Source organism: Plectrocnemia conspersa, unplaced genomic scaffold (genome assembly GCF_051122295.1).
Source record: "Plectrocnemia conspersa isolate PC_06_02 unplaced genomic scaffold, ASM5112229v1 ptg000014l, whole genome shotgun sequence".
In the NCBI taxonomy this organism is placed as follows: domain Eukaryota; kingdom Metazoa; phylum Arthropoda; class Insecta; order Trichoptera; family Polycentropodidae; genus Plectrocnemia; species Plectrocnemia conspersa.
The window spans coordinates 25782497-25799140 of NW_028277178.1; the positions used below are offsets into that span (position 1 = coordinate 25782497).

Genomic DNA, 16644 nt, shown 5'->3' on the forward strand with positions numbered 1-16644 from the left:
AATAATAAAATATTTCCATATAATATATAATTTAATATTATACAACAATATTATTCAGATGCCTCATATTCGATTAGGCGGATTTTTAACAGTAAAATTTATATTTTAATATCAAATACAACCATATTTGATCAAATATCTTTCATCGTAAATACACATAGAAACTCTCCGTTGATATTTAAATGGGTACGATATTAATTTTTATTATTACATATTTTATGCAGATTTATATAAATGTATTTAAAAAAATCTTACGTAAATGAAATAGAAAGCTACGAGTCAAAGATTTTCTCTCTTATATAATAATGAATAATTGATATAGTCGAAGTAGTTTTTGACTAAATTCATCAGAGACATTTAAGTAATCCGGAATTTTCGGAACTGTTGAATCCACAATTGATTACCTTACAGTACATTACCCATCTATTTATATTGACAAAAATGTTTTAGATAGTATTGTTATAAAAAGGCGCTGAAATATTTGAACAAGCTTTTAGTGAAATGTCATAAGTTGTGCGTTTAGAACGAAATACCGGTACCCAGCACACAAGTATGACATTGCGCCATGGTGCACACCGGTGCCCGTACTTTAACCCTTTGAACGCGGAAATCGACTAAAGTCGCCCAGTTGATTTTTTTTATCTTTTTACGCAAAAATCAGTAAAAAAAATGCTTTTCAAGAAAAAACTTTTTTTTGTGAATATGCATAAAATATAATTTTAAATAAATAAAAAATCAGAACATTTAAACACAGTATCAAGGTAAAATTTGCATTTTTCAAAAAAAAGCAATTAAATATTATTTTTGATTAACGAGTCCAAAGGGTTAAGAAAAATGTATATGCGCAATTGATCACATTCAGGATAAGCTTTAACGCCAAAGTGCCAAAGAGCCAAAGATGCTATTTTCCAGTCGTATTCATACTATAACAACAAAGAAAAATATATTTCGGTTTTAATTATTTAATATTATTTATATAATTTGTAATAAAAACTATTTTTAAAATGTTGATAAGCAGTTAACAGCAAAAACATATTTTATATGGCTTTGTTCCTAATCATAGTATAATAAATTATAAATTTTTAATTAAATTTGAATCAAAGTATCAATTTTAAATATAAAGTATATATTTTACATTTTATTAAAGTTTTTGTATATGTATTTTGAGTCAATACCAGTGGTATTCGGGAAATCTATTTAAGTATAAGTTGTCAAGCCCTTCAAGTGACCTTTAAGTTGCACAAAAAATAATGAAAAAAATACTTTACTACAAAAACGAAAATTATAGATATTTTTTATTCTTTGCCATTTTAAAAAAACCGTTTCTTATTATAAAAAAATAAATATAAATATTCATGAGAAAAATATTTTATAAATAATAATATAAAATATTTACTACGTCATTTTATTAAAATCATAAAAACAATTTCTCGCTGCGCAGCTAATTTAAATACGCTTTAAGCTTTTAAAAAAGAGTCTCAGAATTTCTGCAACATTCTAATAAAATAAAATTATAAATTACAGGTTCTTTAAGCGATAAAATAAATCGCGTTAATATCATTGAACAAAAAATCTACTATAGATAAAACATTCAAGTGAGCTTTGGCCACTGCGTGGTCAAACAATTCAAGATAAACACATTTTTTAAAGAAAAGTCTCAAAACCTTTTTTTAGTCTATGGAGTGATTTTATTTTTTTTTGCGAATTTTATAAAAATATTTTAAGATCATTTTAATTTCTAATATAGCTCTCTATGTATTGAGTTTGTAGACGAATGATCTAAATTAGTGATTCTATTGATCTAAATTAATAAAAAATATTTGACTGTAACAATTGGTAATGAAAAACAAAACATTTCTTAAGCTATTGCGTCTCAGATTGATGGTTTAGAAATTTGTTTAACCTATATCGTGTGCATGATTTGATCATGTGGCATTTAAACATTAATGACTTGGACTATTTTTAATCTAATGACACATTTCAAAAATAAAATAGTGAAAACATTTCTAGCAGAGCATTAAATGTCTATAATTATAAATGCTCATTTCTCTAAATCGCGTTAACGGACAGATAGGTGCTCGCATCGATACTCATCTCATATTTTATCACATGAACTTACATACACTCACATTATTGATTTATGGCAAAATCATGATTGATTGTCCAAGTTTTGCATATCACACGCGGCTGGACATGAATCATGATGGTCATTCTCGGACGTGAGCGATGATGCTCCTACGCCTAGGTAACTTTCGCCATTTTAGCACCTGCCAAGGGTGAGCATTCGAGATAATTACTTACTTCAAGTACAAAAACTAATGGTGGAGATAATGTGGTTGTAGCCCGTGGATGCATCGTGATGCATTGACACCAGTTCACACAAAAAAAAACAATCGCACTTGAGAGATAAGTCAAGACGCAAACAACACTGACGGATATATCGGTTATTATTCCTATTCAGCGCACGAGTCCAGTTTATTTTTATGATATATAAACATAATTTAAAATATGTATGCACTCACAGAGCGACACAACAATTGTTATTAAATGTGTATTGCTATCGATCAGTGTAATATACTATGTAGATCGTATATTTATCCTTAAGCAACCCCAAGTTTAGAATCTTCTGTATAGACTAAAATAAATTATGATACTAACTATACTTTTGCAATGTGAATTTTCACTTAATTTCACTACCGAATAAAATAACTAATATTTACATTATATGCTCTTCAAATCTGAACCTAAATTTAGACTGGAAATCACTCTGCGTGAAACTAAGCATGTGCCATTAATGATCATTTTATTAAATTAAGAGAATAAAGGGAAATTGGTCACTACATTTTAAGTTTATGCCCAAGTAAACGCCAATTGTTTATTAAAAATGTGTATAGCTAAAAATAAGACTAGAAGAATAGAAACTGAACGTCTAAATTTAAAAAATGTTTAAAACTCTAACATTTTAACAGCAAAATTGTATCATTTTTCTTTATGGCTAAATGACATTATATGCGATAATATTAAAATTAAAATAATATGTAAATATAAAACAATTAATTGCTTTTGATAAAAATATTTTAATATTCGTCGATAGTGAGTAGAACAATACATATTTTATTACCCCTTTTTTAATTTACTTTAAAATTAACTAAATCAGTAATACATGTGTACATATATGCTTTTAAACTTATTAGAAGATTTTCGAGTAATCTAAACATCTTACAAAATGATTAAAGCAATCTAGTCTTATAAATATTTTTGAAATATCTCGTTCTAAATTTTCATATTTTTTTGTCAAGTACTCTGTCACTCTGCAGCTACCGAAGTAGTATTTCGCAAGAAAATTATATTTGTTTCTGACTAATTTAATCTGGGGTTTTTTCAATCTGGGATTTTCCCGCACACTTATTAATTCGAGATCGGAATGTTGAATTTGCAATTTTTACCTTAAAGTACATTAACCAATTTATATAAATTACCAAAAAATATTTCGATATCCTACTTATACTATGAGGTTAGTGTTCAGTGCTAAAGTTTAACCAGATTTTGGGTGTATTAAATTGATTTTCAAAACACTGGTTTTGTTCTTAATCGTTTGTAAATTATATTCATAAACGATGTTCTAATTATTTGATATTGTTTTACTGAAAATCTACAGTTATAATTTATTCAAAAGAAACGATAAAATTCATCTCAACAATTTTTCGATAAAATTAACAAAAATTCTATAAAATACTTAAAAATATATTTTTTTTAAGTTATAAATTTATACAAACTTTTTAAATGGATTACAACCACCTGAATTTTCAGAACAAGTAGTGTTTTTAACTAAATTAAATTTACAGCTGCATTCAGAGCAGGTGGTGAGGAAAGAGACAGAGACTTCCGATTAAATTACAATTAGCAAACATTTAAATTCGACTTTATTGTACATAAGGATGAAAATAAATCCTTGGCAATGATTAATTGGCCGGCTAAATGAAATACGAATCAATGTTTTCTTGTAAATGCTAAATAAATCATAAAATACGAGTGAAAATAAATTAATAATTCAATAATTATGTACTCCTAGGTTTTAATAAATGTTTTACCATTATTTACGTTTATTTATATTTTAATTATTAACTATAATATATGTAAGTTATATGCAAAGCATTAACCCAAATTGTTGTAAATGAAATTTATAAAAATATATAAATACATAATGTATATTACATTTTTTTCTAAGTGCAAATTTATCAAATGGAAAACATAATGAGAAAGACACTATAAATTATCATTATCAAAACTACTTTGATATTAGGCAAGCTTTGAGTTAAACGTAATAAATTGTGTATTTAGAATCATAACTTGAACAATTAACTTATAAACCTTTACAATATTTATATAAAAAATAATGATAATTTACAACAGTTAAAATATTTGCTGATAATTTATGTTATTGGGAGAATATTGCATTTGGTTAGTAATTTAATCAAATAATTGATAGCATATGTACAAAAATTTAATGTAATTTTCGTCGCTTTCTTTGCTACAATATTTACACCTTTCTTCAAATAAAACATATGTGAATTTGCGAAACATTATCTGTTGGAAAAAATAGCTTACTGCGGTTTATTTATGCTCTGAATTTATAGAGAAACCTGTTCTTACGTCAGGTTTACAAGAAATGTACAAATTAGGGAAACTAAGATTATCTATTCTAATCGTTTACTTTCTGCTCTTAATATAATAAATACTAACCATTGAAGTACGCAAGACCAGAAAAGATTATAACCAGGAGTTTAATTTCAATGGAAAAAATACTAATCAAACTAAAGCAAAACAGCGCGTTTAATAATAGCTTCACAGAAAAATCTATATCTTAACAGCAATGAGTCAATTAAATAACATGTTACTAAGAAAAAAGCTTGAAACCAATAACAATATATATATCTTTTGGTTTACTATCCAAAATAACCAAAAAATACTGAATCGTCGCACAAGTCTAAATTTTTTTAAATTTCTAAAAGAATATAATCCATAGATGCCAATTACAGATAATATAAAATAAAATAACAGCGAAACAAATATATACAAATGAATATATGTAACATAAAACAACAAAATTAAATATATGATAACATTTTAGAAGTGCTTTAAAAAAGTTAATAACCTCTGTTAAACATGATATATTACATACTTTTTTAAAATATGCAAAATAACATGTAGGAAATAATTTTAAATTGTTTAATTTATATTATGTCTGGTAGCTCGGAACTAATTTGAAATTTTGAAATTATAATTCATATCTGATTATATGTTTTCCTAGATTGTTCTAATCTCACGGATGAATATCATCATGAGATATTAAAATAAAATCGAGCTAGGTTGTACATAGTGACATATATTGATTGTAAGCTGCAATGGTAGTATTTTATTATTAAGACTTTTTTTAGTCTGTTTATTGATTTTATTTACCCCGTTGTAACACATTTGGCTTACGCCTATCATGTCGCAACATATATTTAAAGTTGTAGATATTACAGCTTTAAGGGCAATACAATCCTTATTTTGTATTCTATGCTTATTTTATATCATTAAGCTTGAAAAAATTCTAACCAACAATATGTGGTTTTAATGATTTTATATCTGATATAAAATACATACATTATACATTATCGTTGCTTATAATCTAAAAATATTTTATGTACATATGTGCGAACATAGCAGTTTTCTTATCACCAAATAACATAATATAGACGGGAAAAAATCATCATAAAATATTAATAAGATACTATATTACCTCAACTACGTCACTCGCTAAAACAGTTCAATGAATATAATTACACTTCTAAGAAATATAAGTATGAACTAAACGAACGACCGATGAAACTAATACACTATGTATACGACCAACCCAGAACACCAAGAATCACTGAATGAATAAATAATGGAACATTGTGACCAATGTCTGCGTTATAAAGTGTTATCTTATCTCCTAAAGCAACGATTGGTTCACATTGAGAATGTACATAATCGGATGCTGATTATGAGCTCATAACATGTTCGAGTGTTATTCGAGCAGCACATTAAATAAATAAATAATAATTAAAAAACATTATTAAAAATAAAAATTATCGCAACAATAATCGAAAATATTTAAACGTTTAACATTATTATTGAAGGATTATAAAAGTAGTATATTTTAACATTTAATATTATTATCCAAGGATGATGTTTTTATTTTGAAAATATCTTCTCAATATTATTTTAGAGATAACTTTTGTTTTATTTATTTTATCTATGAGATAAAGACAAACGCAGACATAAATAATGTGAAAGATGTTAAAAATGATGAGCGATGATAATTCGTCGAGTTCGAAGATTATTTTTGTGGCCATAAATCACTATCTCCATAAAACGGATCTTATCTTGCCATAATATATTTTAAACATGTGTGTCGTTGTCTCATTGTAAACACCAACTATGTCATAATATTTTAATTATTTTATATACATTTTTGATTTTTCTTTTCTATGTTACTATCGAGGTTTTCCATTCTGTCCTTAAATATTTTATTATTAAAACTACTCCATTCAATTTAAAAAAAATGCTCTTACTAATAAACTAAACAAAAAGCGCCACTAAAAAAATATATATAATTCCTATCAATCCTTTTATTAAAAAAAGGAATAATAAATAATTCTAATCATAATGAAATAGTGTCGACTACCCGATTAGGTATAAATCCCAATATGCGAAAAGATAGGAGAAGTATAAAAAAATGCGAAATTACGCGTAAACATATATCATAGTACTGCGCTCATATATATAGTATATATTAAAAAAAAACAATATAAATACTTCATCATAATCAAAAAGTGGTAGCGTGATACTGTCTTTATCTAAAACAATATATTCTCTCGTTATGCGACCTGTCGTTTATTTAACGTCTGTGCGTACCGTCGTCGTCGTTCGGATAATATCATTATTTTGAAATAAAAAAAAATCTATAACGACACGTTTTACCAGCGTAAAGTGAGATATGAATATTAAAAAAATGTTTAGTAATTATAACGACGTTATGATGCAATACAGTGCAATGAATGATAATTGTTATTTATCTATAATTAACCTTCAATAAATGATTTATACATTAGAAACAAGCGTTTTTTTTATTATTGTACAAAAAGTTTACAAAGATAAATTAATACACGTACACGTTAAATTGAATGAGCCATCTCGACGCAACGAGACTCGACTCGAAACACAGTTACCGGCCATTAAGCCAATTAACTTGACGGTTAAGTTAACCGAATCAGAAGAGGAAAGCCTCCTTCGCACGTCGAATCCATTGTTCCACTAGACAATTTGCCAATAATTAGGCAGCGTTTAAATTTTAATCTCGAAAACAATCGGATTTCACACAGAAAATAAAAAAAACTGTATCGAGTCACGCGCGACGTTCAATAAACAACTTTAGACCGTAAAATGTTAAGAGAGAATGCATTTTAATGCGTTACGAATTGCACAAAGGAATGCAATAAATAAATTTGATTTTATTATGGAAGGACTAAGATTTGACTTGACAGGTTTTGATTTATATTCTACAATAATTGTAGTTCAACCCTCATCACTATAATAAAATCTATAGAAATCAAAGAGAGCATTGAACAGAGCAAATTATTGATCAATTAAAACGCAATTAAATAAAAAAAATATTTTAATGAACAATAAAATCTGTACAAAAAAATCAAACAATAAATAAATAAAACGATGCGCTTTAATAAATAAATCAAGAAGTCAACAACTAAAGAAAATTATTAGTTGTTAAAATTAAATGCACATCTTTTATATAATAGGTATTTAAGGTGTCCTTTTAAATACATAATTAAACTAGTTTTTTATTTTTTGTAAATTTTGGCATTCCTTGTTTTATATACCAACGTAAAAACTTCAACTTCAACTTAAAATATATACCAACGAAAAAAAGATCTTTAAAGTTTATACCAACTTTTCCTCAGTGAATAAAAGTCTCTAACAGTTGATAAATATCCATATTTATATCATAATATAAACTAAGGTAATAAATAAAGGTAGTAACCTGTGTTAGATACTTAATATGATATAACTAGACTTTAAAAAACTTATTAATTAATAAAATAACGACAGTAAAAGTACTTTAAAAAAATATTAACTAATAAAATAACGACAAAAAAGTGAAAATATTTTCTAGAGGTTTATGTATCAAAAATTTCACTTTTTCTACTTCAAAAATTCAAAATAAAAGTATAAAATAATACATATAAATCGAGTTGATTTATCATTGTAGCGATAATATTGTTGTACATCAGTATAATCGAGATATAATGATGCTGCTTTTACTGCTTTTAAATATAAATCAATTTGTATTTAGGCGGTAGTTTACTGGATTATTAAATCATTATATTTTTTCTAAATAAAATGAAAATCATAAAATAAAATACATTTTTGACCTATAAATGTACGTATGATATTAACCGATAATTACACATATCGACCGTTAGATATGGAAACATGTCAATTTATAAGAGTACACATTAAACGCTATATGCATATATTACAGTGCCTTATTTTATTAATAATTAGTAAATCGAAACCCGTATTTAATAACAATAATTATACGTCGATTTCTCGAGATATATATTAATATATAATATATTCTATGTAAAACACATTAATATGTCTGCTATTTTTAATAGAAATTGCAACATTAACCAAAAGTATCGTTCTGTAATAGCATTTAGCAGTAACCCAACGAACCTCGGAAGAGCGTTCGAAGGCATTTAATTGAAAACTTAGCTGGAAACGCCTCGCGAGATAAATATCTCGGCGCTGCCCTAACCATTAAGCGCCGTACTAGATAATCCGGTTTTATTGCTTTATTATATTGAAAACGGTTCGAAAATAGAAATTCCGTGAATATAAACTTTCTTAAAAACAACGAGAACTTTGAAATTGAGTCGATAAATCAAAAGTTTCGCCACCGCAGCCGACAGCGCAGATGCTTGTCCATAAAACCCTTTTACCAGTACCGTGATATACTGTATTTAAATTAAAATCACAAGAAATTGAAATCACGCGGTAGTGAAAGAGTTACTTTTTTTTATAAAATTGCCAAAAAGGACCTTCGGCGCTTTATCACGAACGAAACAAAAAACGCCTCATCTTATACACGCATCAAAGCCGGATCCTGTAATCGACTTAATTCGCCTTCATAACACCACAAGCAATTATTAAATATAATAAAATTATTATTTACACTAATGACACATGCAAGGGCGAGATCATTACGCCTCTCGATACAAAACGAACCGACAATTACACACATAAAGAGCAATCAATGCGCACAAATTACAAAGCGACTCGCGTTTTATATTATATATTTATAAATAACATTAAACGCGCACGTACGTATTTATTTATAACTTGTATTATATATTAACGTCGGATGCAGTGTGTAGATTGTGAAAATCGAGAGTTGTTTATGTATATACAAAAATTGAGATTGAATACATAGTATATACTTTATTATCATATTACAGATTACTGGCGATGCATTAAGATACGGTCAAAAGCCGTTAAAACGTACACTTTATTGTTATCTGCTTATAATATGAGTTAGTGTTTTAGTTATTTTTTTAATCAATTAACGTCACCGTCGATACTGTTTAATAAGTGGGCATTTTTATCTATAGTGTTTTATCTTTATTGTAATGTGAACCAAAAAACCGTACATCATATGAAATATTATTAATTATTTACTTAGGATTACTTGACTTTTGAAAGTTAACAAAGAACATCAATCATTTAACTGCATACTCAGATGCAATTGTTAACTGTCATTGATTAAAGTGAAATTCCAAAGAGACACGCGTTCTTTTAAAATAATATAATAGTAATTAAAAATTAACAAATCAGAATAGTTTTAATTCAAGTTTAAAAAATCACTTATTAGGACAATTTAAGATTTTTTGCTCTTTTTTAATAAAAATATAGAACGTACATATGTATACATATTCATATATATTCAAAATTAAAAAATTGAAATTAGGTATAGTGTGGCACATACCCTTGAACTGGCAATAAAATATATATGTATTTTATCAAGTACCATGATACTTAAGCAATTCGCTAATTTTTTATACAGAAACGATTTAATAAAAACGTTTGTCTAAATAAAAAAAATGCTTTAAAGCTCAATGTCATTGAATCAGTATGATAAAATTGCCAAATAATATAAAGTGGAATTTTTACGATACACAATAAAAAATTGTGGCAACCACACATAGATGCCCACGTTTGAAAGGGTCTTATTCTCAAAACTTAATTTACTGTGACCAAAATGACCATCCATCAACAAAGAAACAATAGCGTAAAGGATGGACTACACAAAACCCCTCGTTACGACCAGAAAAAATAAGTGTTCTTACTGTAAAATTCTTTGTTGCGAAACGGTTACGGATATAATAAATCACCGGATCTACAAGATTCTGTTGCAACAGAATACGACCTTGGACAATGGTCATCAAGCAAATGTCACTTTCTAAAGACGTATACCTATTTCGCTGTTCTAAGAAACGAGATGATCACTGCATGAATGTGATTGGTCAGCAAGCTTTGCAGTCCTGGATACTTAAGCCTGGACTCCGATGAAGAGAAGGTAGTCACAAGCACTTACTCGAAGAGTGGAGGCCCTCCTCCCGCAGACAACATACTGTCATGGGCCTAACATTCCGAGAGGAACTCCTCGATACGAGCACCACCGTAGCAGAGATGGATCTTCCGCTGTACACTCGCTGCCACACCACCTACTAGAAATCTGAGGACCTCCCACGAACATCACCACTGCGCCAGCTTCTCCACCACCGCTCGGAGAAAACGTCTCGCCATTTATCGTCTGTCGAAATTGTAATATAATCTAATAAAACTAACCAGATTCCACTAAGCGTCTCACTGGCTACGAAGTCACACTCCTAGTTGGAATAAATTCACTGATAAATTTATTTTTGGATTTGGTAGAAAAGTCTTTCGAAAAAAGATTGCTTGATATCAAAGAAGATAAATTGGCGTAACATTGTCATGAAGATGTTAATACTCAACTGAAATTAGAAGCTTGTCAATCAAAATGCAACTAAATGAAAAAGAAATGATTTGTGTATTCCGTTAATACATTCTAGAAAAGATATCCAGAAAAATTGTTCCATTTGATACGGAATCTGAATACCATTCCCATTTCTAGACATTTTACACGAATTTAAGCGCGGGTTTCCAAAGATGAATCTAATTACCACCCCATTAAGATCTTCGTTGAAGACTAAGACAATTGAAGCACTTTTGTTCATCAAACTTTTTGGACCATCTCTGAGAATAACCAATCCATCAAAGTAAGTGGTTGATATGTGTCTACTTAAGAGAACGACATTTAGCAAGGAAAGGAGTTGATAAAATTTGTCTTAAATAAAATAAATTAAATTGTATAGAACTGAATGTGTATTTTTTAATAAAATATTAACAGTGTGTTATTTCCATATTTTTTCTTATTACAAAAAAGTACTGCATTTATATATGAGACAATTATATACAATATAAGATAGCAACAGCAACATTACACCAACTATTGCTTCTCATCATTCAGGAAGCTATTATACGTTTATATGATTATTATTATAGCTCCTCGTTTACTATTGCAGTGGCGTTATCTGAATAAGAAATACTTCTACGCGAACAAGAGCCTCTTTATTATTTAAGAAAGTCTAGATGGCAACATGCGGCTGTCATTTAAGCTTATTGACATTCAAGTCCATATCCTTTACGTCAGTGGTAGTCAAAAGATTCGCTACTAAAAGTAATAAAAGCATCTGTGGCGGAAACTTTTCAACATCCCAAAACATGTACTATGTATAAGACTCTGGACTAATTTTAATGTCAAGCTATAATTAATTATCGACGCAATATTCGGGATATATTTAACACAATAAATCTGCTATTTTATCGAGAAAGAAATGTCTATAAAGAATTTTTGAAAAATTCTAAGTTTATGAATAAAAAAGTTTTTTATTCATACACTTAGCTTCTTTGAACTTAACTTTATATCAAATAAAGTTATCTTGTGTTTGCAACGCATTGTTTTTAAGTTTTGGTTTGATTCATGGTTTCTATTTCTGTTTTAACCAGAACATTAATACAATATTCGGTTAATTAAAAAAAATTGGTCGATCTCTAATGCAGTGTTAGAAGGTATTTTTATAATCCAAAAATTCGGTTTCAATGTATTATTTAGCCGATAGTCACAGATGCAATAAAATGAAATACAAAGCTGTTTATTTAAAAAATATTATTAAAAAATAACCTCTTGAGCGCCCTGTAGTTCATTGTCAGTCGCGTGATCGATGGTCGCGCGATTTTGAATTATTGCCCTCGATCGATGAAAGTCGCACAATGGACCGACAGATGAATAGGACAAGATCGATAATGCGCCACGTATATTATGTACTGTTAATATTAGGTTTCTTTTTTACTAATAATCGACTAACGGCTTGTAAATATACCAGTATAATAACGATACGTAAAAAATGGATATGTATACACAAGCAATTGTGTCTACACGCCTATTTGTTAACATCGACATAAAAAATATGATGTTATATAAATTTAATTTGAAATACCGGATAACGTCTTGGTTGTTCAATTGTGTTGCGAATCTGTTGTGGTATTTCTGAAAATTTTCACGGTAGATGATACAAATTAGAGAAATGTGTTTTTCAATTGCGCGAATCCATTTTATTTTTTGCAATGTACCGCAAGAAAAACGAGAGTCAATGACGTTACTGCAAAAAAAGATGGCATAACATATTACATAATGTGAGTTATATAATATTTAAAAAAAAAATTTAATTAGAAACCTATTAATAACAAGCATTATACTCACAAAAATGGTTGTGAAACATGTATTACTTTATTCTTACACACTTAGCTTATCCCGTTTTTAATGATAACATATATGGTTAAAATAAAAATGGGATTTATAAAATTATCCTACTAAATATCTAAGATAAATTTTTAAAAATCTTACAATTAAGTAAAATTAAATGTATTTCTCTTATGCAAAAGGTAAGAATTGGACACCCCAATTTTTAGGATGTCTTGTCGATATTAATGGATCAATTTCTAGAATAATAAAGGAATTTGCGACGCATTAAATATTTTAAAGATGCTCTTGTTAAAATTTTGTTAGAAGAGGCGTCATAAACATGACTCATTCTTAGAATACAGGGAACTTTTATTATGCAGTTATAAACTTATGAAAGTCTAATAAAGACATCATTTCCTAAGATTGATTTTGAATCCTGTGTTAATAAAATAAAATGGTTTTCCTTTTGAGTGTATCCATAGCTACTTTCCAGAGGATTCAGAAACTATAAATTAATGGTGATATAATCATTTTGATTGTTATTAAATTCATTCTTAGAAATTACATTTTGTTATTTTTATCCCGATCTAAACGCCTTTATGGTTGAAAAAAATGTTACCATGAATCTTTGCTTAAATCATAGAATTAATCCCTATTGCTGTAACATATGTAGATATTTATATTCATTTCCACGTCTTACTTTTGCTATAAAGATTCTATTGCAATCATGAAAACGTTGCTAATTATTAAAAATACTTTTAATGCCACATGTTCATAATAAAAATTATATGAAAATATTATTTGCGGCTATCATTTACACGGTGAGCATAATATTGAGGTTTTGGTCAGTTCTAAAATGTTTTCCCGCCAGTTGTTGAGTCACAACAAGTAGAACAATATTGATTAGCAAATAATGTCATATTAAGCAGCACTATAGCTATTTATATAGCTAATTAAATACATTTGCAGCAATATAAGTAATAAAAAGGCAAATCGTAAGTCAGATTTAATAAAATTTTGACAAGCTGTAAAATTTAGCTGTTCAAACCAAAACCTAACTCAAATAAATTAACCATTATACCATTATATTCATGTAGCTAATGATTTTAATATGCAAAAACATAAATATTATGACCAAGTAATAACTATTTATTTTGAATATGCATAAATATTAAGCTGACTAAAGATATGTTTACTTGCTGATAAAATTTAGTTTGTTTGTTAAACAGATATTGAACCTGGTATTTTTCACTGTCGACAAAAAGATGGTATGATGTCCAAATGATTTAATAACTGTTTTTTTATGCTAACCCAATATTTAAATGGCGAATCATTTAATCACTTCTCTATTTTTCGATAGTCAGTATTATTTCCGTTTAAACTTGCTGACATTAAAAATTGTTTAAGCATGATTAATATATGCTCTTAAATTTTTGCCTTGGAATCTAGTACAAGTATATTTTTGGTGTCCAGAAATTAATTGTTGAATATTTTTATTAATTAGAAATTTAATAATGAAAATTATTTTTATAAAAAAATTGTGTTGCGTTTGTGAGTAACAAATACAAAAAAAATGTTGCTTAGCCAGATTAATCATATCAATTAAATAATAGCCTCCTGTCACTGGATTTAACCGATAAGGGATTTGACTCCCGTTGCCAATGATTATTCTCGGCTCGCTCCCGGCGCTTAAAAGGGTTAAACTCAAACTCAAAGAGCACTTAATGTATGCACTGTACAATAATCGATTATTGTTCCCGTCGTCCCGGGTCACGGGCGAGCTCGATCGCGAAACGTTTAAGGATATACCGGACATTGTAGTAGAAGCCGCGATAGAGCGAATGGGAGGGGCCAGGTCCTCAGCTTTAGCTCCCTACGGCCCGAGGGTAGCGTCTCGAGACACGAGAAGAGGATGACTTTTTATTGTGCGATCGTGGCCGTCCTGTCTAATGGCGCTCATGTTGTGTTCCGCTGTGTTGTGTCCGCCGCATTTATTGCTCGTGTACATTATTTTTCCTTCCCGATTTATATGCTCATGTTTCGTATATACACAAAAGCCAATTATGCCCCTCCCGTCGGCCGGCCGCTCGGTGCCCTCGCACGCTGCTGCTACACACGCGTACGACTCCTATTATGGACCGTCATCGACCGGTTTCGGTTTTATTGTCTCCGCGCCCGGTCGATATTGTTAATAGATATTGCTAGATGAGATTCGCAAATAGAAATATTTTAGAACAGTGTTTCTTAAACTTTATCATAAAGCGAACGTACAAATTTGAGAGTAAAATGGTCAATATATATTTTATATGTAATATTGACTAGTTTCACCTCGATTGATTGAGTCCGTGCTGCGCTATCTCTGTTTGTGTACGGTATTGTTCGGTCCTCGCTACGTTTGCAGTGAAACAAAACATTTGCAAATTTAACGAAGGATAATGTATATGCTACTCCGTCAAGAAATACGTTTTTTAGTGACACAAACCCTTTAGAGGATCAAGAAAATATTAAAGGCGAAGCTCGCCAATAAAATACTAAAATGAGGAAATTATGCGAACTGTGATAGCGAAAGGATGATCGCAGAACAAGCGAGCAATTCATTGAATTTTAAAGCTTGCACTATACTCTCTGGAAGTTGGCCAAGGTTGCCCAAGGACGGAGAATATAATGGGTTACTTCGGTCGAGTTCGGTTCTGCCCGCTCTAAAATCTCTCGGAAGTTGTCCGAGGTTACCGAGAAAGGGAGATAAAGTGGCGGTAATTCAATCGACTTGGCTAGCTTCGAGCGCTTCCGAACATTGTCGGCAAACGGACCGAAGTCGGAGCTGCTCTTTCGAGCGCGAGCAGTGAGATACTTCCCCTTTCACTCTCTCGCGTGTTAAGTGACGAGAGTGAGAGAGATAATGATATGGTTTTTCGCAAACTGAAATAGAACGAGAAACACGGTTCAATTTCAGTATGCACGTTAACACACATGTCGAGCGCTGCATTGAGGTCACGTGGTCAAGTTATAATATCACATGCTTATCGGGGACTTCAACAGACTCTTACTGACATCTTTGAATATTTTAGTGCACCAAAAGGGATTAATTATATTTTTGATAGTATATTCTTCTAACAGATATCGTTATTATGTTTTTTTCATATAAAATTAAATAATTAAAAAATAATTAGTGGTGATTTTGTAAAAAAATCGTTTCGAATATCGTTATGTATTTTCCTAGATCGGCTTATATAAATGTCACACCATAACGAATTCTTATTTTGAATCGATGGCGACAAATTCTAGGATAGTCACAGATGTGATGTTCGTATTCTGAAGTTTTATTTTTATGCCTTATGGCATTTTGCAAAAGCCGACAAAGATTTTGCTTGAAAAGTTTTCACTGATATTGTATTGGTGAGAGCCCACACAAACTTTTATAATTATCAGTAGCGTAATTTTAATAATATGACAATTTAAAAATTGCAATTATTTGGCACATTTTTCGATCGCGCGCAAATATGCCAGCTGTACGTGACAGCAGCCGCCGTCCGGACGACATATGAAATTTGTGGCAATGTGGCCGCAACTTGCAGACTTCCGACTTCCAGAGAGTATAGTGCAAGCATAAGACGTTTTGCACATTGCTACATAAAAAGCTTGTCTGTGAATAAAAAAATTAACTTTTTGGATTTTTTAATGATTTTCTGAAAAGAGCGTTAGATAAAGAA

The 16644-nt window shown here is 29.5% G+C and overlaps 1 protein-coding gene across 15 annotated transcripts in view; it reads right to left on the reverse strand.

Moving 5' to 3' along the window:
• Positions 1 to 16644, reverse strand: part of Ntan1 (N-terminal amidohydrolase 1) — a 107275-nt gene that overhangs the window by 12451 nt on the left and 78180 nt on the right. Inside the window, exon 1 of one of the 15 annotated variants that reach the window (XM_088204766.1) lies at positions 5786 to 5982. The exons of the other annotated variants lie outside the window; for them this stretch is intronic. The gene's annotated coding sequence lies outside the window, so the exon portion shown is untranslated. Of the gene's footprint in view, positions 1 to 5785; positions 5983 to 16644 lie in introns of those variants that run through there. 15 annotated transcript variants of the gene reach the window in all.